We start from the raw sequence: 6,860 nt of genomic DNA, 5'->3' as shown, positions 1-6,860 counted from the left end.
TTTAAGCATTTAAACGGCTCTGTCGAGGTAAAACGAAATATGGAAGATACAGAGGACTTAACCACTACATCACCGTTGCCTGTATACATCAGAAACTGAGCAACGTTGAGTACTAGATCTATACTAAAGCTAGTCTTGTGGCAGTAGATGTAGACCAACGTGACCATCTATGGCCGGGCAAGTGAGAAGCGGGGGAGGGGGAGGGCAAGATGATTATGGCCTGAAAAATGTTCCCGTTAATTTTTTTCCGTCCAATTTTCATCACGGACCGACTGACATACAGAGACATTGAATAGTTATGTAGTAGTGGAGGGAATTGATGGATGTGAAAATGGAACGCAGTCTAAATGTCACATAGTTATCATTTTCAGGTAGTATTGCCAACATTCAAGATGATCATTAGTAGTTTAGCCTGCTATGTTTCTTCCATTTGCCAAGTATACTATCAACAGTCAACATCATTAACGCTTACGTCGAGCTGACTATGTTTCGAAGCTTGAAATTAAAAACTCGAGAAATATCTCTTTCGTAAATAAAGCCCAGCCTTTACCTGAGTGTTTACTGTTACTATCATTATATGGAGCACATATTGATATGTTCTTCCGTATGACCCTCCCCCCCCCCAAAAAAAAAAAAAAAAAAAAAAAAATCTTAAAATAGTTTCAAGTCATGGCCGTACACGAGCTGGATCAATCGATGTTGCAAGTGTAACGTCATAAAAAAACCCCCCGAAGATTCCGTTCTATTATACAACTTCTTCCAAACTCTACCAGTGATCAACATTCCCATAAAACCTGGTTACATTCCGCTGACTGGCATAATTAAGAATGTAACAGGTTGAAGTCTGGAAATGAAAACTTATGGACTATGAAAGTTGGTTGTTAAGTTATTAACTGGATTAAAGAGTTCGAAGGGGGGGGGGGGGGGTGGGGTAGAGGTTGATGCAGTTCTTTTTTACACATCCATGGGAGTACACACAACTTTTTCTTACTGTATATGGCCACCATTATACGTGCTGTAAATAAATGAATTTAAGAGTAATTCCTTCTACAGTTAATCCATGCTTTGAACATAATGGGACTTAAGAAAACAAAAGGCAACCCACTAGTAACACACAAGCAACATCCCTATCCCCCTCCCCCCTCCCCGACTCAGCCACCCACTCACACCTGCATTTTAAGATTTCCAGGACAAAATATATTTGCGTAGCACGAACAAGTCAACAGTTGAAAGTCCAGCAAGAAACAGTATTGCAAAATTCCCAAAATGCGAAAAGCGTGCAGCTGCATTCAGGAATTAATATTATAATTACTTTACACTTCAGACCAAATTAGACCGGAGGCTATTGACATGATTCCTTGATGTCCTATATTTAAAAAAAAATATTTAGATCAGAAATGTGTTAGAAAATTCACGTATCACTTGGCTCTTAAGGAAGAGTTCTCCGGACACAAATATGAATAATAAAAGACTCTATACGGTCAGATTGGACATCTATATTAAGCACAAATTTATAGCATTATCTGCGGCTACTTTCATTTACACCAATCGAACGCGTTGCGCTGTAGTGACGTCATCATGGAAATTATTCTATAGACACGGCGCCACAGTTTGCTTTTATCTCTCTATAGATAATGCAATCCACATGGAGAAATTGGTTGTAGGCCCTACGTCCTTGGCAAATTGTCAACAACTGGCGTTCTTGATAAAAGTGGATAATTTTAGGTCATGGAGAAACTTGTTCTCTATTCCATTCAAATATGGCAGTAACGGATAATTCATGCACTTAGGATTACCGACATAAACGAGATAGCCATCACATTTGTAGGTCATTTCTTGAAATGTCAATTACCACTTTGTTACACGTTGGTCTTCTGCCTCCACCTTTCTCTACCTCTTTATCGATGGAGACTATATTAAGAAATACTTAACAGTTGTTGTTCTTTGCGTTGTATATATAAATATCATATACTGCAGTCAATGCCCTGACGAAGGAAAAGTATATCTAAGATTTTTAGTCGAAGGCGAAACTTAAAATGTTTGAAGGCCTGCTAAATACTAAGCAACGCTGTGTAAAAGACAACGGCTATATTCTGAAAATCAAGAGTTTAAATGCAGTTAGAGAATATTAATTTATCTTCACTGCATTTGAAAAAAAAATAATGTTGTCATCACGAAGATAAACATATACTAAGACATTTTGATCACATGTTGTGATGGTGTCACTCACTATTTTGTTGCCAGCTGGCCTACAATTTCACAATTTTTAGCGACTTGCTAAGAAATGCCAGTGCTAACAAATCTATTGCATGGCTAAAATCTTTAGTTCTCAATGGCATTGATTGTAATTATAACAATACTCATCAGTTACTTTACATGGCTTTGGAGAGCAGCCATTGATACTTGCTGATGATAAGCAGTTATACAGACCTTATGTTTGGTACGGAAACCATACTGATTCTTCAACTGATGACGATTGTTAACCGACCAATCATGTATTTGTGTTCTGAATCTCGACTGACAGAAAAATCGCCAGTGCCTCTTTCTATCTACTGACTAAAATCCACTGACATTTGAAAAGTAAGTAAATAGGCTGAATTTTGAGGCCTGGCCAGATGCATTCATTAAATAATTATGATCAAAGCGACATATCTTTGCGATAATAAGAGGGTGATTGTACATTATATATGAACAGGGGCTGTAGTTGCGGGGGGGGGGGGGGGTTCTACTCCATGACCTACTGTATCTTTACTGAAAATTAATGCTCATATCCGAAACGACCCGGAGATCTAACGACGCATGGCATTGCCAGATTAAACCAAGCCCATATCGTGAGAGTAAATGTCAGTTTACTATACTGTTAACTGTAAATACCGGTGAATCAGATGTGTTATATACCACAATCTTCCCCTTCGAACGGGGGGAATGTCACCAGTTGATTGATTAATGAGGCAATTATCAATTTGACACTCATATTGTACGGTAATATTTACCAATTTTGAAGAACTTTCGTGTGATTAATTTACGCATCACTATTTTATTGAATCTAATGACGTCATAGCAACGGTCCGATATAACATGATGCGAAGGGTGTATCACTAATGTTTCTGGGGATAATGTGAACCACAGTGTACGTGTTCCATGTTATCACTTCAGCTACAGATCGTGAAAGTTATAACCTTGGCCGTCTCTTGTAAGAGAGAGAGAGAGAGAGCGCGCAAATATTAGACACAGTTAACGGAATTTCGAAGCTATGAACTTCTTACTTTCTTTACAATTACCAGAGAGAACGTATCAGTTCCGCTAGGTAATCATTTGCGTTAGAAACATTGCACGCGTTGTCGCGGTCTATGAAAAAGAAAAACCTTGAAGCATCAAACTTAAATTTGGTAAAGCCGATACTTAATAAATTCATGTAAAATGATATATTAGTAAATACCGTGGTATGTGTGGCCTTTTAAAGGTATGTATACTGTTATTTATACAGCAATATTCGAGCGATAAAGTTAGACTCTTGGTTACGTATTTGCTGTGTAATAAGTCCTTTTACGGAATCTGTTGAGCACTCTCTGCTTGACAAGACAGAGGACAAACGTCTTACTAATATCAAAGTCAACAATGCTAAGTAGGACATTATGTCCAACTATGCCAAAGAGGACATAGTCCAACTATGCTAAGTAGGAAACATGTCCATCCTTGTCATGTAGGACACATGTCCAATTATGTCCAAGTAGGACATATGCCCAACTGTGCCAAGTAGGACCTATGTCCAACTATGCTAAGCAGGACACATGTCCAACTATGTATAAGTACGTGTTAAACTATGCCCAAGTAGGTCATATGCCCAACTATGTCAAGAAGAATACACGTCCAACTATGTCCAAGGACACTTGTCCAACTATATCATATGGGACATACCTAAGATGCTCTGTGATACCAAAGTGTGGGAGGTCACCGCCTGGTGATACGAGCTCATTGCTTTATAGAGAAACATGGGTTCCCGGGACGAGAGTTTTTTTTACGTCAGAAAGCAACGTGTGATTGCATACACCGTCACTAATGACTTCTTAACGATATTGTGGGTTCTTAGACACTACCTGACCGATGCCGCCATTTGGCATCATCACATTAAATATTGCACAAATGACATCGCTATAGACACGCAACAGCAAACTGTACACTGAGCAGCGCTGTATATATAGTATACACGCATAAAAAGAGTGGGCTATCTTTACACAATATTTTAAATATAGTAATATTCCTTAATAATATTCCAAATAATGCACACCAAACGTTAATGACGCGAGCGACTACACTCTCTTCAGTGTGTTGGCATGGTTGCTACATTAATTATCTACATGAGAACAGATTCTCGATACATAATCATGTATAACATTTCTGCATAATTAATACGATAAAGGCTAAAATATGACATTGTTAACAGCACACCACAGGGTACAGGTATATTGTGACTAGATATGAACTTTGTGCAAAATCACGTGAGACGCAATTGATCTCAACAGGTAGCAATAGGTTCATAAATGTTATATGAACTGAACAATCTTAAAGATGAGGCGGTGTCTACTGCCTGGGAGTTTGAACAGTCACAACTATCCGTAGCAGCGTAGGCCTGCGATTTCAACTACTTGTATCACACATATATGTATATATATGTGTGTGTATATATATATATATATATGGATATATGTGGATATATGTATATATGTGGATATATGGATATATATAAATATATATATATATCTATCTATATATATATATATATATATATATATATATATCTATATCTATATATATATATATATATTTATATATATATATATATATATATATATATATATATATATATATATATATATGTATATCAATATATATTGAATTGCTGATGAAAATCGCAGGGGGACCGAAAATTCCAGTACCAATTTTCTAAAGCAGTACTCCTAATTTGTCAATGATGAGTCATATCTTATTTCTATCTATATTCCTCCTACTCTCCACCTCCCTCATCTTCATCGGTAAATTGCTGTTAAAGAGATAGTGGGGACCACTAACACAATCTTTGAATTACACAAAAGTGTTGCATAACCTAATATTCCAGGCGGCTCACCGACGCATAATCACTGTGTGTGCCAAATGAAGATATTTTTCCTGAACAATATTACCGTTGCACTACTGAAATCACCGGCCTTGTCCACATCTCGACAAATTCCCTCGTTCACACTAACCTGTCTAATGGTTTGGTTCGGAAGAAACAAATTCTGTTCGTAATTAGTTGACAATGAGCTAGTTAGAATCTACAATTGATAGCGCGTTCTTATATACAGAAACTGGAAGAGGGATAATGTGCACATGCTGTGTACGTATGATATGCCCATATATAGGAACTATTTTCAGCATTACAAAGGAAACTAACATATTGGTATTAACATCCAGTGTGGTAGGCATCATTAAACTGAACGTTTTTCTATATCACAATAAATTTCCTCTGAGTCTCTGATAGTAGCCTATGCACTTCTCAATACCAACCCCCCCCCCTTCCTCACTCCATCATTATAAAAATATATACTGTGACTAGAGTATACCCGTAGAGGCTGGTGAATTAATCTTCATGTTTAAAAGGCTGTTTTTTAAGACCTCTCAATCCGAATCTTACACCCACGGTGTGAATAATATATCAACATTCATATTTAAAATTCATTTGCATGCATCATCATCACCTGGAGTCATCGAGGCCTATTTCATGAGTTGTCAAAAGTTTGATGTCATTGAGGGACATAAACCCGAAAGATACCCACTCATCGGCAAGTGTTTAGATCGAATCATGTTTTTAAACATATTTCATCGCGTCCTCTATCGTAATGTATCTGCCTCTCATTTCCCAATGTGCTCATATGGAATTTATTCTGATCTAATGAAACCTTCTGCTTCTCTGTGAATCCTTTGGTATATATTTCCCGAATGTCTGTTAGGAAACATGCAGTTTCTCAATGACATATTATACTGTCCCTACGCGGCTTGCAAAGAATATACATAGATAACAAACTAATAGTTACAGGTTTCCACTGATTGGCATGTGAAGGTAATTATCTGATATGCATACTAATGAGGCCCAGTGGAGGGAACAAAATATTCCATAATTCAAGGAGGTAGCAGTTTTCGACGACATCATACCCTGGATATGCTTAATGACTTTAGATCATGATTTAAAATGACTTACTGTATTCCCAGCCAAATATGCAGATAGTTTTAAAGGAATAGAATTTATAGCAAAACTTAAAAAAAAATACCAGCAAGGACTGTCATCTTAACTTTTGGATTCTTTGACTTGTACCTTCCTTCCATCTTCATAATTAGTTTGACATTTATCAGTTGAAATCCCGTAGACAGCACGCTGTGAAACTTGTCGCGATTTCAGGGAGTTAAAGTAGCTATGAGGTGCAAAAAGGGAAAAATAAAGGCTTCCGTAAAAACTAGAAGGTTGTCCCTCTTCTACTCAAGGCGACAGACATGCAAAATTTAGACCACGAAGGCTTCCACCTGCCTCACGCTAAGCTGTCGAGAGTTTTGGTGACAGCATTTAACACTTGCAAAATCACGTGACAAGACATCTCCGCGTTAACATCTCGCCCAAAAAGAAAAATCGCGAGTTCATACGCGTTGAACAATTGCAAAGCTCAGTGTCACATCTGGCATAGACCTCGATAATAATGAATGACACTTTTAAAAGCTATTAACAGGAAACTGAAAAAGGGCTAATATGCTCCTTGATTACAAATTTTTGCAGTTGTCTGGGTAAGGGGTTAATTTTCTTGCATCCATTGCCAGATGAGGTGATTCAAGTT

The sequence above is a fragment of the Apostichopus japonicus genome, chromosome 3 (genome assembly GCF_037975245.1).
Source record: "Apostichopus japonicus isolate 1M-3 chromosome 3, ASM3797524v1, whole genome shotgun sequence".
Taxonomy (NCBI): Eukaryota; Metazoa; Echinodermata; class Holothuroidea; order Aspidochirotida; family Stichopodidae; genus Apostichopus; species Apostichopus japonicus.
The sequence above is the reverse complement of the archived record's forward strand: the minus strand, read 5'-3'. Positions refer to the sequence as shown.